Source organism: Chelonia mydas, chromosome 4 (genome assembly GCF_015237465.2).
Source record: "Chelonia mydas isolate rCheMyd1 chromosome 4, rCheMyd1.pri.v2, whole genome shotgun sequence".
Taxonomy (NCBI): domain Eukaryota; kingdom Metazoa; phylum Chordata; order Testudines; family Cheloniidae; genus Chelonia; species Chelonia mydas.
Genome location: NC_057852.1, coordinates 58,945,856 through 58,968,664, shown reverse-complemented (window position 1 = coordinate 58,968,664; position 22,809 = coordinate 58,945,856). Strand labels below are relative to the sequence as shown.

At 41.3% G+C, this 22,809-nt stretch overlaps 1 protein-coding gene across 8 annotated transcripts in view; it reads right to left on the bottom strand.

Annotated features, from left to right (window-relative positions):
• The window catches only part of FHIP1A (FHF complex subunit HOOK interacting protein 1A), a 134,507-nt gene that overhangs the window by 83,939 nt on the left and 27,759 nt on the right, over window positions 1-22,809 (bottom strand). For all 8 annotated transcript variants that reach the window (XM_043545808.1, XM_043545809.1, XM_043545810.1 and 5 more), the window contains one exon: window positions 16,908-17,067. The gene's annotated coding sequence lies outside the window, so the exon portion shown is untranslated. The remainder of the gene's footprint in view (window positions 1-16,907; window positions 17,068-22,809) is intronic.

Sequence of the window (22,809 nt, the reverse complement as noted above, 5' to 3'; positions counted from 1 at the left end):
AGTTCAACCCATCATAAAGGTATCCATTTGATTTCTTTTGAGTTTCATTCTGAAAACAAAGCTAAATAAACCTAAAGTTAGTCTTCATTTTTCTGCCCCAACTCAAACTAACTTCAAACAAGTGGAAAATGTTGGGTAAGCATGGAATGTGATTCAAGAAGGGAATGAGAACACAGGCCAATTCCTGCTGACAGTTACACCAGTGTAACCTTATTGACTTCAGGGAGAACAGATTTTTGCACAAGAATAGATTTTGATCCCTTCTGCTTTTTCACACCTGGTATAAGCAGAATCTCATTCACTTTCCTCTCCTAAACTCTGAGTACTTTAAGGGAAAAAAAAAAGCAAGGTCTGCTTGATTTACACATGCAAACGAAATAGGAAGCTCTCCCTTCATTCTACACCAGCCTTAAACAAACACCAGACCTGATCTAACAAGACTGTTACTACAGCAGCCTTGGTTGGACTGTTCTTTTGAAAGATCCTTAATGGTTCTTTAAAGATGCTGATTTTCAATTAAGTATTTTTGTTGGGGGGGTGGGAGGGGAGGCAGAGGGGGCAGAGAACACAACAGCAAATAGGTCCATTTTGTCCACTTCTAGTCATTCAAAAGCTGAAAGGCTTCAGTTTAAATTTGTTTAATGTTTGTACAGTGATTTTGAAGAGCTAACATAGTACAGAAGTGCTAAATATGATTGGGCAACCATCTAAAGATCTGTGTCACATCTAACAGTTACCTTTTTCTTACAGAAAGCTTAAAATAAACAAATGCAAACTGTAGGGGGCTGGTGCACACAGAAATCCTGCTTAAAAAAACCTCATGTCAGAGCTGCTGATCACATATTCTAGAACAGTTAATACTTAGTCCCGCCATGAGTGCAGGGGAACAGACTAAATGACCTCTCGAGATCCCTTCCAGTCCTATGATTTATTCTATTATTCTAACTGTGGAAGAGCTTGGTGACAGAATGGCCTAATGTGGTGAATCACTGGAGATTTAAGTACACAAACTGGGTATCGTCCCACAAATAATATTTGGGTTCAATGTGAAAACAGTAATTCATTGTCCTCAGCCAGTGCAACACTGGGAGGCAGCTTTCAGAGCGAGATAGCCTAAAATACAATGCCACCCAATGTAATTTTCCCACTATTACTTCCTCTACTTCAGTGGATTTTATACCTGAGTGGTTTTCTTTTACATAATAAAAGCTGGCTGCCTCCCAGATTGCAGTCAGAGTGAGATAGGATATGTGGTGTAGATTCCATAGCTTGGGGGAAACACCTGCAGGGCTTGGCTTTGCACTGTGCCATGTGGAGAGCTGAGGGTAGAAGCACAAGGTTGGAAGAGGTGAGCAGGATGGGGAATGCTGCAATGTTCATCCTCATGCAGATGAGCACTCCAGTACGTAGGAGAAAGGAGGCCTTAGAGAAGGACAGCGTAGCATCCCTCGTGCTACCTCTTACTCAAAAATATCTGTTTGAAGAATTGAGTGTAGTGAGAGTAGAATAAACTTGTTAATTTTACATAAATAAATAAATAAATAAATATGTAAATATGTATGTAGATAAATGTTTGATTACTTTCATCATTTTTTTTGCAATATGTAATTCATACTTAGGCCCTTCCCTCCCATTAGCCTTAGGCCCCCTCATAACCTTAATCTGGCCCTGATCATGACTGTGCTAGATTACATTTTTATTTTTTTAAAGTGTTCTGTTCTATTCATTACATCAGTAGAGAAATCATCTCAGCCAGGAAGTGAAAGTCAGTGAAGGCAAGAAAAAAAAGATATGGTTTAAACTATAATTATTTCCAAAACGACTCCTCTCTCGCCAACACAGACTGGTGTGTGAAAAGAATGATTAGTGTACGTGGTAGCCAGCGAGGTTGTGAGTGAGGAGGAAAATGAGAAAAATTGCTCTTTAAGTGCAGGTTGACTGCTTGTCCTATGGACAGTAAGTAAATTTAACCCAACTGGACAAGGCTACTAGCTTTGAAGATAAATCGTTAAGAAGCAGATTCCCCCCTTCTTCCTTCCCAAAATTAATGCCAATAAATAATCACAAGCCCAGAGATGCATATGGTCAAAATGACTAATATTTGCATTAAGCAAATGTATTACCATAGTAACACAGACAGTTCAGAGCTATCTACCTGCCACAGCCCACTAAATTATTTAGCATGCCAATACTACAGTGACACTATGTAAATGATCACATTCATTAACAGCAGAGTGTGCTCTGAAAAAAACAAAAAACATTAGACAGCTAAATTGATTACAATGAAAAAGCAACAGCTCTGATGCTATTGAAGGGAAAGATGCAGAGAGGAGAAAGGGAAAGGCAAGAAACTTGCAGCAAGAGCCATGTATCTTGAACCACTTCTAAAGAGCACAGGACCATCCCTTCCCACCTTGAAAATGGAGTCCAAAAACACCCACACCTCACGCAGACTCAGAGTTTAAGGCCAGAAAAGATCCCCAGATCATTTACCTTCTGTATTTCCAAAACCATCCAGCACCCATATACTAAACCCAATAACCAAAATTAGACCAGAATATATCAGCTCTGAGGAAACTAAGCTGTTGTGTGCCGTAGGCCACTGCCAATTTGACCTGGGGGGGAAATTCTTCCCAACCCCGCATACAGCAATCAGTTAAACCCTGAACATGTGAGCAAGAACCAGAAAGGAAAAGAATTCTCTGTGCCAATTCCAAGCATCGTTCCACCCTGTTCACTGTCCCATCTCCAGCTGGAGCCATCTCTGGTGCTTCAGAGGAAGGAGAAAATAAAAACACTGGAGAACAAAATCCATTCCTGACTTTTGCAGATGATGGCTGAAGCCCTGAGGTATGAAATTTTAGGAAAATAGGAATTAAACCAGAAGAGAGCCCTGGGATTGCTAAGCCTGATCTCCACCACCACCACAAGAACCCCGACATGAACCCCATTTATAAATTTGTCCAGAACTCTTTTAAAACTAATTACTGGTAAGTTGTTTGCTCCTACAATTTGTATTGGGTGGCTGTTCCAGAACCTTATTCCTCTGACAGTTAGAAACCTGATAGTTAGGATGTAAGGCTGACATCAGCTGAAAGAATAGCAGTATTATGGTCAGAACCAAGTAAGACTATTTTAAGTGTTCCTGACAAACAGTTCTGGGACAGCCAAACTTGTTTGACATGCATTTTGCACCCCCAAATTAACTTTATCCACAGTCTCTCTCACTACAGAAACAAGATTATTAGAACTACCAGGAGTGAGCTATTCAGTAGAACTTGCTTTGCACCTTTTCAAGCAGCACACTCTCAGCCACTTGTAATTTTAGCAGTCCGCAGTTAGGAGGGAGTTTTTAGAAGATCCCCCCCTCACCTATTCCAAAATCCATCCTAACTTACAGTCATGAAGAAAATCCTCCAAATGTGATTTCATGACTAATGAGGCCAGTCAGGAAACCTGAAATAGTAGCTGTGAGAGGAATGAACTGCCTTTGTTTATGCTATCTAGATATTAACTTTGATAGCTAATGATGACGTTTAATAATCATCATTGTTAGCTATTTTACTACTGACCATTTTAGCAGAAATTCCCAACTATTCTGGAATTGCAAGCAGTACCACTCTGACCAGCCACACCTCCTCAAACATGCCAGTATTTAAAAGTACAAAGTGTGGGGAGGAAAATAATGCACATGAGAAATTAAAAATCACAATTGGTAGTACTCAATTATATGAACAAGTGTATATCATCTGATTACCTCTATTATCTCCCTACTCCTCCCAAGCAATAGTAGAGAGATGTAATGTTGGATCAAAAAGATGAGACAGAATTCCAAATGGGAAAGTAGGCAAGCTAAATCTATAACAAGACAAAGATTTCCATGCAAAGAACACTACATAAGCTTCACATTGACTGAGCACTGAATATTTTATCAGATTTATAATTTGCAGAGATATGGAGAGATCACATCTGTCATGTGTTTAGTTTTACCAACAGAAAATTTTGTCTGCTTACATGGACACGGTAAAAAAAAAAAAAAAAAAGTATTTCTGTTCTCAGCAGAGATACAGTCACACTTCTGTGAAGACAAATACTTTGCAAGAGGTCAGAACACCTGTTTGTTTTTCTTTGGGCAAATTAATACTCAGACATATTAAGGGATACAAGAATTTTGTGTGGTATAATTTATGGCCTTGTGTAGTCAAGGTTAGAGAATACTGTATAGTGATTTGGAACATTTACAGTACCAGTAGCAACATTTCTTGTAATTTTGTTTGGTGACCAAAAATTAAACATATAAGCGTAGTACTGGCTTAGGTTGCAAAAGGAGACGTGTAAAGAAATAAGATGACTTTACTGCAATACTGTTATAAAATAAAACATGACTGGAGATGGCAGGTTTTCTGTTCACTCTATACAGCATAATCTGTCCTACTTTACAACCTCTGACAACAAGACTGCAAATATTCCCATCATCCACATCCCTGGCCAAATTAAGATGGTCTGCAGATGGCTTAAAGTTCAGCAGTCTAACTGCTTTATATTTTTGGAAAGCCAAAACTGTTCTATGCCATTGATCTAATATATGTACAGATTTAACCAGCGAGAACATTCTTTAACGGCCTTGTACCACAATCAATTTTGTTTCAACTACAGCATGCTCTGACAACTCAGAGTACTGTCCTGACACTGCAACAAGAGTGGGTTGAATTATACCATTTCAGTCTCAGTAAAATCATTATAAAGTCAATTCGTGTTCCTGTTACAGTCTATGAGAAAAACATGCAAGAATTTCACAAAATAATACAGCAGCATGTCTTACTAGGTAAGCCTTTTTACCACTCTACATCTGGGTTGTGATCATTCTGTTTCTCTTCAACTTCCCTACTGTTAACTTACAAAAAAGAATGGCAAAAAAGAGCACACCCCAGCTAATATAATGCAAGAACAGTAGATCCAAATATCCTGAGGACTTACATTCAGTATGGATCAGACTAATGGTCCATCTAACCCAGTATCCTTTCTTCCGACAGTTGCAGGTAACAGATGCTTCAGAAGGAATGAACAGAACAGGGAAGTTATCAAGTGATACATCTCTTGTCATCTAGTGCCAGCTTCTGGCAGTCCAAGGTTTAGGGACACCCAGAGCACGGGTTTGTGTGCCTGACCATCTTGGCTAATAGCCATTGATAAACCTATCCTCCATGAAATTATCCAATTCTTTTTTGAGCCCACTTATACTTTTGGCAGTCACAACCTCCTCTGGCAACAAGTTGAACAGGTTGACTGTGCATTGTGTGAAGAAGTACTTCCTTTGTTTTAAGCCTACTGCCTATTAATTTTGTTGGGTGACCCCTGGATCTGGTGTTATGTGAAAAGTTAAATAAAACTGCCCTATTCACTTTTTCCACACCATTTATGATTTTATAGACCTCTATCATATCCTCCCTTAGTTATCTCTTTTTTAAGTCGAATAGTTCCAGTCTTTTTAGTTTCTCCTCATATGGAAACCATTCCATACCCTTAGTCATTTTTGTTGCCCTTCTCTGTAAGTTTTACAATTCTAATATATCTTTTTTTGAGATGGGACAACCAGAGCTGCATGCAGTATTCAAGATGTGGACATACCATGGATTTACAAACTGGTATTGACATTTTTCTGTCTTATTTTCTATTCCTTTCCTAATGGTTCCTAAGGCCTTGTCTACACTATCCGCCTGATCGGCGCGCAACAATCGATCCAGCGGGGGTCGATTTATCACGTCTAGTACAGATGCATAAAATCGAAGGGTGAGCGCTCTCCCGTCGACTCCGGTACTCCACCAGAACGAGGAGCGCAAGCGGAGTTGACGGGAGAGCATCAGCTGTCGACTTACCGCAGTGAAGCTATTCATGTAGCTGAAGTTGCGTATCTTAGATCGACCCTGCGTGGTAGTGTAGACAAGCCCTCACATTGTGTTAGCTTTTTTGACAGAAGCTGCACAGTGAGCAGATGTTTTCAGAGAACTAGCCTAATGACTCCAAAATCTCTTTCTTGAGTGGTAACGGCTAATTTAAATGCCACTGTGTGTTCACACTTGGGATTATGTTTTCCAATGTGCACTACTTTGCACTTAACACTGAATTTCATCTGCCATTTTGTCACTCAGTTACCCAATTTTGTGAGATCCCTTTGTAGCTCTTTGAAGTCTGCTTTGGACTTAACTACTTTGCATAATTTGGGATGATCTGCAAGCTTTGCCACCTCACTGTTTATCCCCTTTTCCAGATCATTTATGACTACGTTGAGCAGCACTAGCCCCTGTTCAGATCCTTGGGATCCTGCTATTTCTCTTTCTCTGCTATGAAAACTGACCATTTATTTCTACCCTTTGTTTCCTATCTTTTAACCAGTTACTGATCTATGATTCCCTTTTATCCTATGTCTACTTACTTTGATTAAGAGCTTTTGGTGAAGGGCCATGTCAAAGGTCTTCTGAAAGTCCAAGTACACTATATTCACTGGAAAAAGAAAAGGAGTACTTGGGGCACCTTAGAGACTAACAAATTTATTTGTTATCGGATGAAGTGAGCTGTAGCTCACGAAAGCTTATGCTCAAATAAATTGGTTAGTCTCTAAGGTGCCACAAGTACTCCTTTTCTTTTTGCGGATACAGACTAACACGGCTGCTACTCTGAAACCTGTCATATATTCACTGGATTACCCTTGTCCACGTTTGTTGACCCCCACAAAGAATTCTAACAGATTGATGAAGCATCAGTTGAGATTGATGATTTCCCTTTACAAAAGCTGTGTGATTTCCCTTTACAAAAGCTTCCCCAAGATATCATGTTTATCTAGGTGTCTGATCATTCTGTTCTTTATTACACTTTCAACCACTTTGCCTGGTACTGAAGTTAGGCTCACCAGCAATTACCAGGATCACCTTTGGAGCCTTTTTAAAAACTGGTGTCACATTAGCTATCCTCCAATCATCTGGTACAGAGGCTGATTTAAGCATTAGGTTACATACTATGGTTAGTAGATCTGCAATTTCACATTTGAGTTTCTTCAGAACTCTTGGGTGAATACCATCCGGTCAGGGTGACTTACTACTATATATATTTTATCTATCTGTTTCAAAACCTCCTCTACTGACTTTTCAATTTGGGACGTTCCTCAGATTTGTCACCTAAAAAGGATGGCTCAGGTGTGGGAATCTCCCTTACATCCTCTGCAGCAATGACTGATGTAAAGAATTCATTAAATTCTTCGCAACAGCCTTGTCTTCCTTGAGAGCTCCTTCAGCACCTCGATGTCCACTGGCCTCATTACTGTTTGGCAGGCTTCCTGCTTCTGAAGTACTTTAAAGAAATTTGCTGGTAGTTTTTGTATCTTTTGTGTCTTTTCCTATTTTGCTCTTCCAATTCTTTTTTGGCTTGCCTAATTATATTTTTAAACTTCACTTACCAGAATGTATGCTCCTTTCTATTTTCCTCAGTAGGATGAGACTTCCAATTTTTAAATGGATGTCTTTTTGTCTCCAACAGCCTCTTTCATGCAGTTGAGCCACAGTGGCATAGATACAGATACATTAATTAGGGGTAAACACTGCATGTTGATGCGTCAAGAGCCAAGTTGTTGCTCATTGCTCAGCATGGACCTGGATTTATTGGGCAGTTTGTTTGTTTTTTTAATTCAGATTTTAAAACCGTATGAGTATCTAAATGCTCTAAGTTTTTATTCCTGGAGCTTTCTCCAACTCTACTTGGTAGAGAGAAATGCTCATTTGCCAGCAGATAATCATCTCACTACAATAATTAAGCAATGACAGTGTATGTGCAAAGTGTAATAAAACATACAAACCCCCTTCCATTTCTATACACATTTTCTTTTTTAAAAGCCAAAATATCTAAAACCAGCACACATACACTGAAAAAAAATTCTCATCCTCACCTTTGGCATTATTAAAATGCAAAGCACAGGCACTTGTTAATTTTTCACTTGAAGAAATTGCCACACTTCTGCTAAACAAATTAGAAATAGAACAGATTATCTTTAACCCTCTCAATTTGTGTTTCATTTTCTACTCACCCACATATCAAACTTTCATATGCAGTTTAATGTAAATAAGGGCGCTAGTGCATGAAGCCCAGACCTTGAATGGGTGAAAGGGTAAGCACTGTCAATGACTTAATCTATCATAACCCCGCATTTTAACACAGAGTATTCACCTCTCCACATATACAAAACATATACCCAACTACTAGACTAACAGTTCTATACGTCAGAAGATATTTTTAACATAATCATGCTTACAGAGTTACAGAAGACGCTCTGTGCCTAGTGATGTATAATGTGTAATGATGATGAAGTCAAGAACATGAGAAAGACTTCCAGGAGAACCTAGAGTTTGTAACTCAGACTTGGCCCACACTAATTTATATTGGTTGGGGAAAATCCACACCCCTGAGCAATGTAGTTACACTGACTTAACTCCCAGTGTACACAGCATTATGTTGACAGCATAGGTAGCCCACCAGCACAGGTAGTGTCTTCACTAAGTGCTAGAGTGGTGCCGCTTGCAGCAGCGCAGGTATGCTGCTGCAGCGCTGCAAATGTAGACAAGCCCTCAGACGACGCAGGTGATAATTATCTGTACACCAGATGTATACGGTAGGCAGCCTCTTGGCTCTTCAGGAGTCTGATTCCTTTCAGCAGGTGTCCTACTGCCTGCAATGCTGTGATAATCAGAATCCAAGAATGTGTGCTAAGATTTGCTGCAAGTCAAAGGCCTGCATACGGGCAGGTGTGCACACATATCACGTTCATCTTTCCCTTTATGAGCCTCACACACAATCTATGCATCAAGTCAAAGACTTTTAATACAAAGGCCTATAATCAACATTCTTTTAAATAAAGAAAACTGTAAAGAAAGTTAAAAGTATAGCCCTTAAGAAGGCAAATACATACATTAATCTGACCTATGTAATTTGGGCCAGTGTTTGCCATGGCAGATACGAAAACAGGCATCCACTATATTTTTTGGCAGTGGTTGGCAGGTATGGAATACCACTTTGCCAGCTGCACAAGGGACTCCCCAGTCATCAAAACAGTGATGTTGCATCACAAGACACAGCATTTTCCCTAGGCAGACAGAGCACTCCACTCTCTGGCTCCTACAGCAGGGTACAATATAGAAGTTTCAAAAGAAAAACTATACAACCTGTATACTATATAAGAGGAAAACCCAGCCACTAGCCATATGCATGGGAAGAGGACTTGCAAATAACTTTTAAAGCAATTTGGCTTCTATTTTTGTAGGACTTGTGCAGGTTGCATACATTTGACTGGAATCTTTCATCTTTTGTTTCCCATTCAGACCTTCTTCACGTCCAAAAACATGCAATATTCACAGAGGGAGATTAATCAGAGTTTTGAAGAGCTCCCCATGCTTGGAATTCTCATAGCATCTTCATATGCCTCCCTGCTCACCTACACTCAAACTCTTTTGGGCTACTTTTTTTAAAAAGTGGATTTAGAACAGGGCAATAGAAAAAGGAAATTCTGGCATACCAGCCCAAGACAGAGCTAACTGAAGTCTAATGAGATAAAGCAACAAGTACATGGCTTCATGCCAAGGTCACATGAGAAATGAGAACCGGATTTGGACTTGCATATTGGGTCAGAAGCCCTAGCTAGACCTTCCTCAGAACATTTATTTTTATTTTTGTCTGGATCATTCTATATCTCTAGATCTAAATAGAATGTGAAAAGAATGAAACCCATTTTCAATGTACACGAGAGTCTGACAAGTAAACGTATAAGTTAAAAAACTGTTACATAAATACTGGATTTTACAACTCTCATTCTCTGAACCTGTAACACATACTCAAGAAATCAATGAAGGTTTTTGATTTCCCCAAATTCCCCTGTACTGGATTTTTAAAAGAGAAGCATATCTGTTTACTCTGAAACAACAACAAATGTTTCACTGTTAAAAAATTATATTGTAGCACAGAGTTTAAGGAAAGTACAGACCTCACTTTTAAGTGTATCATCAACAAGCCCTTTTTCTCTCAACTGTATAAAACCAAATAATATAAAGTTGTATACCTGTCAGCTAGCACATATTAAAGTACAGCTTGCCTTGTCTATGCTGGAGTTTACAGACATGCTAGTCAACGCATTCTTTGAAACCAACATACTGTATATACCTGGTCTTTCAAAGCACAAGACCAGTTTTTCTTGTCCCTTCTAAACAAGCAAAAACTGAACCCAAGTAAACAATGGAATATAAGGGTTTCACCTCTCCAATGTACTATTTTTGGCCACCCTATTCCATTGTTTTAGACTTCCCCAGGCCTAATTCTTTATTGCTGCACTATATATTATTCACCTTTTCCAAAAGTTCCAAATACTATTTTTGCCAGTACAATAGAATCTCAATTTTGTTTACTGTACTGAAGTAAATAATGTTAGACAAACAAATTTTGGTTTAAGATCATTGTTTTCAGCAGTTACTCTAGATTTCCACGAGTGAAAGCAAGAAGAGCAGAATCAGTCCCTGTGAAGTTAGATTTAAAAGACAATGTGGTTTTGATGTGTACCTCAAGATAGGGTCACCCGCCCCTCCGCTGCCAGCTGCTTATTTCCACCTGTCACTTTTCTCTCTTTGAAATTTTCACAATCCTTCCTTAACATTCTGTACAGACTGGCGAGAGAGGGCCCATTGTGAACACAATACTTAATTTACATGTAAACAGACAGATACCTAAACATTTATTGTCTGACAGAAAACCTGTTTTTCACCTTTAACCTCTCCCTAGAGACTTAGCCTATGGCTACAATGCGCAACTTTTAGAGATACAGCTGTGCCACTACAGCCCTACCACTAAAACAGGGGTTCTCAAACTGAGAGTCGGGACCCCTCAGGGGGTCGCAAGGTTATTACATGGGGGGGGGGGGTTGCGAGCTGTCAGCCCCACACTAAACCCAGCTTTGCCTCCAGCATTTATAATGGTGTTAAATATTTTAAAAAGTGTTTTTAATTTATAAGGGGGGGTTGCACTCAAAGGCTTGCTATGTGAAAGGGGTCACCAGTGCTAAAAGATGCACAGTGTAGCGGCTGTTTGTTGGCAGGAGAGAATTCTCCTGCCCACGAAAAACTTCCACCCCCCACGAGAGTGCTCCTGCCGACAAAGCACTATTCACACTGGCGCTTTTCGCCGGTAAAACTTTTGTCGGTCGGGGATGTGTGTTTTTTTAACATCCCGAACGAGAAAAGTTTTGCTAATGAAATGCAAGTGTAGACAAAGCCTAAGAAATGTAAATAGTTAGTTTATTTTACTGAGACATCCCAGTACTTAACTAGAGCCACACTGAAGTGCTGTGCACCTCTCACCTCATCGATTTCACTGGGAGCTGCAGGTGCTCAACACAGCCCAAGGTTTAAGCCCTGAATTCATTAATTAAAGTGATTTTTCTACCTTGTTATGATTATGAGCAGTAGAATGTCACGTACGGTATTACATTATGGGATATGATCTAAATTAAGCAGGGTTGGACATGGTTAGTAATTGGATGGGAGATCATCAAAGCAAATTCAGGAAGAACAGGCCGGTGATTCATTAAAGGCTGCACTCTTCTCTGAGTCAGTAATGAGCCAGTGTTCAACATGTGCTCCTATATCATATTTCAAATGAAATCTGAACATAAGCTGTGGGTAACATTTTCAAGAGCACCCAGAATGACTTAAGAACCTAAGTCACTTTTGAAAATGGACTTTGGCCAAAATATGATTTTAGACAGGGCACGAGGGCTAATCTTGTGGACTGGTCCAACTGGAAGCAGAAACTGATGATGGAGTCTGTTACCTTTGATGCAATTTTGTTCATTTACAAAGTGTATGTGCAAAGTCCTGTTTACCTGAGCACAGGGGGAACCAGAACAACAGCAGACAGCTTGCTTACTCACAGCTCCAAACCTCTTTACGCAGCATCCCCCATAACCTCCTCTTTAGGCTTTTCTCAGGGTTGTGCTACCACCTCCTTATTCAATACGTGTTTCCTTTTCTGCTTTTTCTGTCTCTCTCCTGTGCACAAACCCTTACCCAAACAATGCCCCTTGAAAAACCACTCTCACCAAGTCATTTGAATCCCTGAGTGGGATTGGGTGTGCCTTTGTCTTGGAGATCACTATGGTTTCTTACATTTAACCTTAACGAAAGGAGACAGTTTAAGGGAGTTTCTCTTCAATGAATTCAAAGAGGTCAGAGCCAGAGGGTAAAACTTTCAAAAGCATTTAAGTGACTCAAGTGGCTAAGTCACTTTTGAAAAGGGATTTAAAGTCACTTGAATGCTTTTGAAAATTTTACCTTTTGGCTCTGATCTCTTGCTTTCATTGAATATGCCAAAGCATTCTCCTTAAGACAGAAGGCATCATCTCTGAAAAGGGGAACAAAGACGACTCGGGGAATTATAGACCAGTAAGCCTATCTTCAATACCTGGAAAGATACTATAACCAATTATTAAATAATCAGTTTGTAAGCACCTATAGCAGTGTTTTTCAAACTGTGGGTCGTGACCCACTACTGGGTTGCGGCATGTAAGGCGCTGGGTCGGCTTGCTCTTGTCAGCACCGCTGACCGGGATGTTAAAGGCGGTGCTGCCCAACTAAGGCAGGCTAGTGCCTACCTTTTCGGACACGACGCTGTGCCCTGGAAGTGGCCAGTAGCGGGGGCCCTCTGCACATTGCCCCTTCCCGAGCACCAGCTCCACACTCCCATTGGCTGGCAACCAGCCAATGGGAACTGGATCCCCTCCCATACCCCAACCCCCTGCCCCAGCCCTGAGCCCCCCACAAACCCAGAGCCCCTCCTGCACCCCAAGCCCCTCATCCCGAGCCCAGAGCCCTGACCCCTTCTGCACCCCAACCCGCTACCCCAGCCCTGAGCCCCCCAAACCTGGAACCCCTTCCTGCACTCAAAACCCATCACTGGCCCCACCCCAGAGCCCACACCCCCACCCCAGAGCCCTGCCCCCTTCCCGCACCCCAACCCCCTGCCCCAGCCCAGAGCCCCCTCCCACACCCTGAACCCCTCATTTCCACACCCACCCTGCAGCCCTCACGCCCACACCCCAACCCTCTGCCCCAGCCCTGAGCCTCTCCCACTCTCCAAACCCTCATCCCCAGCTCCATTGCATCGCGGGCATCAATTTTCTTCAACTGGGTGCCCAGAAAAAAAGTTTGAAAATCACTGACCTTGAGAATAATAGGGTTATAAACAGGGGTGAAAGTAAGTTGAGTGACTTACCAGTACGCTGGGGCCAGCTCTGGCTCCTGGAAGGGGCAGGGCCTAGGGCGGAAGGGGCGGTGCTGAGGGGGTCAAAGCCAGCCCCAGCCCACCCTGTAAAGAAAGTGCCCTCCCCTCCTTCTCCTCCTCCTCCCCCCTCCCCAGGGTAGCAGCAGCAGCCCAGGGCTCCGGGGGCTATTTAAAGGGCCCAGGGCTCCCCTACTTCTACTGCCCTGGTCCTTTAATTAGCTGCCGGAGCCCTGGGGAAGTGGCGGGGCTACAGCGGCTATTTAAAGGACTGGGGCAGCAGAGGCAGCTGGAGCCCCAGCCCTTTAAATAGCCCCTGGAGCCCCCACTACTCCAGGGCTCTGGGGGCTATTTAAAGGGCCTGTGGCTCCCCTGCTTCTACCGCCCTGGTCCTTTAAATAGCCCCCGGAGCCCTAATAGTAGAGGTGGCAAGGTGTGGGCCAACTCAGGAAGAATGGAGATCTAGGGGTCTTACAGTGACATGTGACCATGTCACATGATACTGGAATGCATCTTAATCCTTGTACTTTTCCATTGATGAGGCAGGGGTAGGGACAAGCACAGACAAAAGATTCCCGCCTTCTGCCAAAGCTATAAAAGGAGGTGGAGCAGGACAAAGGCGGCAGCCAGTCATGAGAAAACTCCTTCTTACAAACTCAAATGTCTGCTGGAACTAACAAGGATGGTACCAGGGGAAAGGATTGGGCCCAGACTAGGAAGGAGTCTAGTCTGTGAAAGAAGCTTATTGGAACATCTCTGAGGGTGAGATATTACCTGTAAGAAGTTTCTTAATGTATTAGGCTTAGACTTGTGTGTTTTTGCTTTATTTTGCTTGGTGACTTACTTTGTTCTGTCTGTTATTACTTGAAACCACTTAAATCCTGCTTTTTATACTTAATAAAATCACTTTTGTTTATTAATAAACCCAGAGTAAGTGACTGATACCTGGGGGAGCAAACAGCTGTGCATATCTTTCTATCAGTGTTATAGAGGACAGAAAATTTATGAATTTACCCTGTATAAGCTTTATAAAGAGTAAAATGGATTTATTTGAGCTTTGGATCTCATTGGAAACTGGGTGTCTGGGTGCTGGAGACCGGTAAGCTGCTGAGCTATTTTCAATTAAGTTTGCAGCTTTGGGGGCACGGACCCAATACGTAACGCCAATATTTAAGAAGGGCTCTAGAGGTGATCCTGGCAATTACAGACCGGTTAGTCTAACGTCAGTACTGGGCAAATTAGTTGAAACAATAGTAAAGAATAAAATTGTCAGACACGTACAACAACATAAATTGTTGCACAAAAGTCAACATGGTTTCTGTAAAGGGAGATCATGTCTTACTAATCTATTGGAGTTCTTTGAGGGGGTCAAAAAAACATGTGGACAAGGGGGATCCAGTGGACATAGTGTACTTAGATTTCCAGAAAGCCTTTGACAAGGTCCCTCACCAAAGGCTCTTACATAAATTAAGTTGTCATGGGATAAGAGGTAAGATCGTTTCATGGATTGAGAACGGGTTAAAAGACAGGGAACAATGGGTAGGAATAAATGGTAAATTTTCAGAATGGAGAGGGGTAACTAGCGGTGTTCCCCAAGGGTCAGTCTGTTTATTCTATTTATCTATTTATTCTGTTTATTCTATTTATGCCACCTGTAATATTAACCATGGAATTATTACATCACACTATTACAGACAGTTTTACAAGTTGTATTTAACTGCCTATATAGGTATTTAGATCTTGGAGTCTGTTGTATTGATAGTTATGTTGCTGTTCTTTTAGAAGCTACTGTATACATAGTAAAGTACAGCTTCAGTACCTTCTCGCCAATTGAATAATTTCTTTAGCTGCAGCTGTGGCCTCTGGAATCTACCCACACAGCTAATTCCTGGCCTAAAATTAGAACAAAAAATGTAGTGTACTATTGTTGGTGCAGAATAGCAACTCTGGTTTCACCTGAGAAGTCACTGCATTTTACTGGTATGTAATGTGATTTCTACATATACAGGAATGAGTTCTGGACTCCTTACTTCAGCAAAACTCTCACTGCTTTAAAAACAAACAGGACAAAGAAAGTGATTGTAAGTCTTGATATTTTGTGATAAAAATACCTTTAATATTAGTCTGTAATATTGCATTATACTTGCTCTTTACTCTTCATATGTAGCCAAATCTACCAAGAAGTATCTCACATAGTAATAGCAAGGAAATGCAAAAAAGATCTCTTCACCAAGATTTTTTCCTTCAATAGCATTTGATTTTCTATACGTCTTATTTAAAGCATCCCAAAACACCTCTAATAGCAGGAAGTTAAATTCTAGTAGTGCAGCTATTGCCAAAATCCACACAAGCATTGTAAATAAGTATTGCTTTAAAGTGTTGGCCCCAATTCTAATTTCTTGTATACAAGAGTAACACCACTGAAGTCAAGGAGTTACACTAGTTTTCTACCAGTTTGAAAGCACAATTAGGCTCAAAGTCTTAAAATTGGTCCAATTTGAAGTCATTTCTCAGTCAACACAACAAGTCCCTAGTAGTAAATCCCAATATACCACAGGCATTCAGACAGTATAGTGATGTAGACAGATAAGAAGATTTATTTTCTGCAGAAAGATTACCATTCCCCAATCTAAAATACAGTGCAGCCCCTTTGAGGTGGTGCTCTTGGAAGAAGAGCAACAATGACCATATGCTTTACAAACATCTCCCATGTGCGCTGGTTTAAAGGGATTAGCACTGGGGTCCAAAATGGCCATCTGCCATCTTCCCAATGGCCTCAGAAACAGCCTCACATGCAGAGCCCACCTGTTGTGATCCAAAGAAAGGAAGTGAAGACCCAATGAAAGAACTCATGTTCTGGTACTGTAGAGGTTAGGAATTTGGGATTCAGGGAGCAGAGAAAAAGGGATAACGCTACAGTGAATTTCTGCCATTTCCAGCAACTAGCGTCCTTCAGGAATATATCTAATATTAGTCTAATCAGTTTCTGTTTACACCTTGGTTTGACAAAACACCTGTACACATTAATTAGCTTATTAATAAAAACCATAGAGCATATAAGCATTCTGCTAAGCTTGCATTTTACAAGCTTAGATCTTGTTTGACTAGTAATGGGCATATGGCACTGGGATCATATTTTAGGTTCGCTACTCATCCTACTCCTTCGCTTTGAACAACAGTGTTTGAGGTTCAACATCATTAGTAAACATTAATCCACACTGGGCAGTAAGGAGCTTCTCCTAAATTGCATTCACAACACTTTATTTAAAATTTACATTAAAAAAAATATTCCAACTTTTATTTTCAAAGGTTTCTAACTTTGCAACAAAATTAACTCTTGGTTTAAATTTTAGAATACCTTGCATGGTAGGGAATTAAACATACAATAAAAATGTATTTAACAAAAAACACATTCAGGGTTTTTTTTAAATATAGGCTCTGTTATTAAGCCAATATTCTCTTCACTTTTAGGAAACAGAAATATGTTACCTTTTTTAAAATCTTACAAATTTCTAGGAACCTTAGTTCTTAAATCTGGGCTAGTTAAATTGGAGTATTTTTAAAATACCAAGGAAATGATGTTAAAAGAAGTAGTTGTCACTCACATGCAGTAAGATCTTATGCAAGATTGTAGCTCTGGCAGTTTTGCAGCTCTTGAAATCCACTCAGTTGAACAGCAGATTTGTTAGCAGTAAGGATTCAGTGGGACTCTTCTCAATGGAGCACAATTCCAGGGAAAGGATGGGGTTCAGTACATTCAAAATCCTATAAACATACATACATACATGTGTAAAACATTCATACAGAAAAATAATTCAGAAGAGTATAAAATGATACAAGAATTAAATGTCTGTGGCCTTTATCCTGCACGCTATTTTGTGTAGCTGGACCTCAGCACCTTTGCAAAACTCGGCTGAAATCAATGGGTGTCTGTTTATGCAGAACAGCTTGCAGGATCAGGGCCCAAAATAGACCAAGGGGAAGAAAGAACAAAGTTCCAGAGTCAAAGAATCATTAAGATGGAATCTTTCCTTCAGCCTCCTTTCAAGCCAGGGGCTGTTTGCTTAAAAGCCTTCACTCATCACAACCAATGTCATCCGTAGAGTCAATAAACAATGGCATAATTTTCTTTAGTACAGTATCATCATGTTGTCTACTCTAAGGGACAGGTTGTTTATATGATTAACCAGGGGTCTGGGTGTGACAATGGGAGCACATTATCTTCCTGTCATTTCAACCAAACAATCAGATCCTCATATGGCCAAAAAAAAGAAGAAAATATGAAATAGCTTAATTTTAACCCAATTATTCTAGGCTTACATAGTAAACAGTCCTGTGTCCTCTTGTTTTGGCATGTTTCACCTATACTTTTAAAACTTTTCATTTTGAAATGTATGGACTTTAAGTTATAAATGTTCAACTTACCCATGATTTGAAACCAAAATACCCTCAGGAAATGCTGACCAAAACTTCTCAATTTTCGAAACACACACGAAACAAACAAAACCACCACCATACCCCACACAGGTGGTAGTGGGGGAGAACAATCAATTTTTAAACTTTTTTTCCCCCAATCCAGTTCTACTTTCAGATAAACAGTTGGGCTCTGTGGGGAGGGAAGGGTGTGCAGGTATCTGAGCTGGGGGGGGCCACGGCTGCGCTCTGAAGGGGAGGGGACATGGGTGTCTGGCCCCCTCGGCTGGGCTTTGGGAGGAGGAAAGTGGGCAGAGAAAGATGAACTGGATTATCGTAGGGGTTTCTTTCTCTCTCCTCCAGGAGTAGAGAGTTAGAGAGAGAGAGAGAGAGAGAGAGAGAGAGAAAGAGAAAGAGAAAGAGAGAGGAAGTGTGTGTGTGTGTGTGTGTGTGTGGTAGGTTACAGGCATACTTGCTGACAGGTATTCTGAAATAAGTTACCAAAATAACTGAAACTGGTGTGATTATGTAGTGTAATTTTGACAAAATGTATTTTGCAGACTTTTTAATTTTTTGGCGCAGAATGCCCCCAGGAGTAAAGGTTGTATTTTCAACCTGATATGACAATGAGCGCTCTCTCTCTCTCTCTCTCTCTCTCTCTCACACACACACACACACACACGCTTCTCCCTAAAAGTGTGTGTGGTGGTGGGGAGTGTCAGTAGGCAGATTAAAAAGCATGTTTTGTTTTGTTTTAAATCTCTGTTGTTTTGAGTCTGACTCATGCTTTTTGAATGCTGGGGGCTGGCAATACTGAATTTGGTCTATGTGAGCATTACAGTTCACTTCCACAACCTCAACTTCACATCCATTATATTACACTAGTGCTTACAGCTTCTACACAGATCAGAATCCCGTGTGCTAGGTACTCCATCAAGGTAATTTGTAAGATCTTCTGGGAAGATATTATGTGGTCTAATTAGGAGACAAGTCACAATAAATGACAAACAAAAGGGAGTCAAGAGGATTGGGAGGAAAATTTTAAATGGATAACCAAGGTTACATAGCAGGAATACAAACTTCCTAGCTTCTCTTGAACTGAAAACAATGGTATTCCTTAGGTTCTAATACTACAATTTAAATACTTACATGTTTGTCCTAGCTATCAGGACCAAACAAATTTGTCCCTAATAGACACGCTAGCGCATCAAGAATGAACTCATTTAAACTATGACATAGTAAAGAGGATTAGAGATGCAGCACTCATTCACACTATTTACAGTACATTAGAGGAAACAAAACAAAAATGAATTACCCCATTATTACTGCAATCTATACCAGAAGGCTTTGTAACAAAGCTTCCTGCCAGCATAAACCAAAGACAGCAAGATATCAAACTTGGCAAATTCTAAAACTCCTATTTTAGAAGGCTCAGGAGACAAAGATACAGGATGATAAAGAACGCCTAACATATTGCTTGGCTTACCTTTTATATCCTTTGACCCCCCCCCCCCACTTCTCTATTCTGTAAAACACCAAACTAAATGTACTTTATTTATTTTAGTGGAGTGGGATCCTCCCTCTGTACGACATGTATTTCACATAAATTAAGGCTATGTCTACACTGCACTTTCATCAGTAAAACTTTTATTGGTGAGGAGTGTGAGAAAAAAACAAAAACAAAAAAACCACACACACCCCCATGACCAACAAAAGTTTTACCGACAGAAAGCGCCAGTGTTGACAGCACTTTGTCAGAGTTGGGGGTGGTTTTATTTTGTCAGCAGGAGAGCTCTCTCCTGCCAACAAAGCGTGGCTACACTGCATACCTTACAGCGGCACAGCACGCAGTGCCGAGATAATCAAAATGACATTTGGGGTGGGGGGAAATGCACAACAGTCCACAGACCAGTGTAAACAAGGTTGTAGTCTCAAATATTAATCTCACTCATAACTGATTTATTTTTCTGTTCTATTTCCTGGAGGACAATAATCTCCTCTCTAACCTAGTTATCATTGATTATTTAAAAAAGCAGCTAAGACCTTTGTTTGAAATAATGTTGGTACATATCCATAAGGTTGGGATTAGCCAAATCCTACTTTAAAATATATATCACAGGATCATTACATCCACAAACAAAGAGTTTCATACCAAAATAACAATCATTTTATTCTGTTGCTTTCAAATGTGCACCCCTGAAGAGCTTACACCACTGCTTGTAAGGCAAATTAACCAGTTAAAAGGACCAAATTCTAACGCTATGATCCTTTGATGTCCAACTATATTTGATTTAAAACATCTGATTAAGAAAGGGAAAAAGGTCAGTTTGGGCAATCACAACCGCCACGGAACAAAGACAGGGGAACACCATGTAGTTACTTGCAGCTCAGTCCATGTCAGAGGTTAAGCATGTACTCATTCGCTCTTGGCTGCAGTGCCATCTGTCCTGGAAACACTCACTTCTGCTTGGCTAAATGCCACACCAGTGGCTCTTTCAAATGAGGACTGACATCCAGTTATATTCACACACATCACACTGAAAAAGTGCTCAACCCATCAAGCATCACTATGTCTATACCTACTTTAAAGTGTTTGCTAGGTACAGTAGTTTGGATAGTTTAAGCCACTCACAGAGTGGACAAGACCATGCCCCTCCCTGCCCATTAGACAGCAGCCCAAGCCAATCCAGGAAGCTAGGTGCCCCCTTTTGTCCTTGTGAGATAGAAGTGCCCCAGCCACCCTTCAGCCCCCTTCATGACCAGGCTAGGCCAGCACACCCCAAACACAGGAGGAGGAATTGCAGCAGTAATACGAGCATAGCCTGCCTTTAGATCCAGACGTTCTTTCCACCCCATGACATCACCTGATGCTATACTTGGTAAACTACTCATTTCTGCCTGGTCATTTACTGAAGAGGGATGATGGAGAATGACTAGGTGTTGTTGTGTGGAGAGGGATGGAAACAGGAGGATGTCCAGTTGTGAAAGGAGGAGAGAAGACTGTGGGTTGAGGGTGTTATGTAAAGCCTCCGCTCAAATGCAATTGTAAGATCTGTAACTTGTATCATTAAGTTCTAAAACCTTTTTGCAGACTTTGTAACTTCAGTTATTGTTAGCATAGCATTTTAAGTTTTGTAACCTTTGCAAGCTTTGTAACCTTTTCAGTTACCACTTGTATGAACCTCCAAGCTTTGCAATATTCAGAGAGAGAGTGTGAACAAGGGAGTGTGTGTGGGAGATAAGGGAGTGTGAACAAGGGAGTGAGTGTGGGACTGGGCAGAGAGAAACTGCAAAGAGAAAAGAGCCTGGAGACAGGAGACAGGTGTGTCTGATGTAGTCTGCCCTGAGAAGGCAATCATGGGGTGCTGTAAAGAAAAGAAGATGCATGAAAGGAACTGGTCTGAGAATGCTTCTTGGTGACGGACACAGAAGGAAAACTCAGTGTACGTGACAGGAGCCACTCAGTTCCAGCATGGCGATAGGCATGCACACAAGCCCCCTGCTTCTTCTTGACCTGCTCACAGGCCCGGATCCATGACCGCAGGCGGACAAACCAGATCTACCATGCTTCTGCTTCTCGGCTTCCCATGCTGTCTCCGGTAACTCTCCACCTGTGTAAGTGTGTGGGTGCAGGAGGGTATGAATGCAGTGAATGTGTGCATGTATGAATAAGCTCCATCCCTTTTCTGTCTGACCCAACAGCGGCATAATAAAACTAATACAAGTGTGACCCTGGATTGGTTTTTAGGGGAACAGAGGTAACAGAGGGCAATTTGGTTAAGCAGGATATTTAGTGGTATAAAATAATTAGGACCCTACCAAATTCACGGCTATGAAAAAGGCGTCATGGACCGTGAAAATCTGGTCTTTTGTATGCTTTTACCCTATACTATACAGATTTCATGGGGGAGACCAGCATTTCTCAAATTGGGGGTCCTGACCCAAAGAGGAGTTGGGGGGGGGGGGTCATAGTAATGCCACCCTTACATCTGTGCTGCCTTCAGAGCTGGGTGGCCGGAGAATGGCAGCTGTTGGCCAGGGGCTCAGCTCTGAAGGCAGTGCTCCGCGAGCAGCAGTGCAGAAGTAAAGGTAGCAATACCATACCATACCACCTTTACTTCTGCACTGCTGCCTTCAGAGCTCGGTGGCTGGAGGGTGGTGGCTACTAACTAAGGGCCCAGCTCTGCAGGCAGCAGCGCAGAAGTAAGAGTGGCAATACCAGACCAGGCCATCCTTACTTCTGCGCTGCTGCTGGCGGTGGCTCTACCTTCAGAGCTGGGCTCCTGCCAAGCAGCCACCACCCTCCAGCTACCGCTGGCGGCAGCTGCGCAGAAGGCAAGGGTAGCAGTACCACAACCCCTCCTACTATAACCTTCCGACCTCCCCACAACTCCTTTTTGGGTCAGGACCCCTACAATTACAACACCGTGAAATTTCAGATTTAAATAGCTGAAATCATGAAATTTATGATTTTTAAACTAATATGTCCATGAAATTGACCAAAATGGACTGTGAATTTGGTAGGGCCCTAAAAATAATGAGTGAGGGGACAACAGTTGGGAAAAACAGGTTTAATTGTAAAGCTAGAGAAATAATGTAAATCAGTTTCAAATTCAAACTGGAAATATAATAGGAACTAATGACATTTTTAAAAGTATCACTTCCTTTCCCTCACTCCTCTATCTGCATGATCTATCTAAGTGCCTAACACAAGTTTGGAAACTGTATAAATGCTACTGGCAATTTAAAACTTGGTTTGTTATACAGGTCTCTCCTCTTACTTCCCATTCCCACACTTTGGAAACGAGCCAAAATCCCCTTCCCCCGGACTCTTTTGCCCACCTCCAACTTCTTTCATGTCTCCCCTTATCCTTATGGCAACCTTGCAATTTATGTCCAACACCCTTTCTCAAAATGGTGCCACCTATTCCAGGAAGCATTCAAGATCTGAAGACCACACCCTGCTCTGTTTAGGGTCATTATAATCTTTATCCTCTCATTTCTTGAGACTGTAAGCTGTTTGGGGAATGGACTCATGTTCATTTGGCACATTTTACCCTTATACAGCAGAGTTTGTATTTTACAGCCCTACAA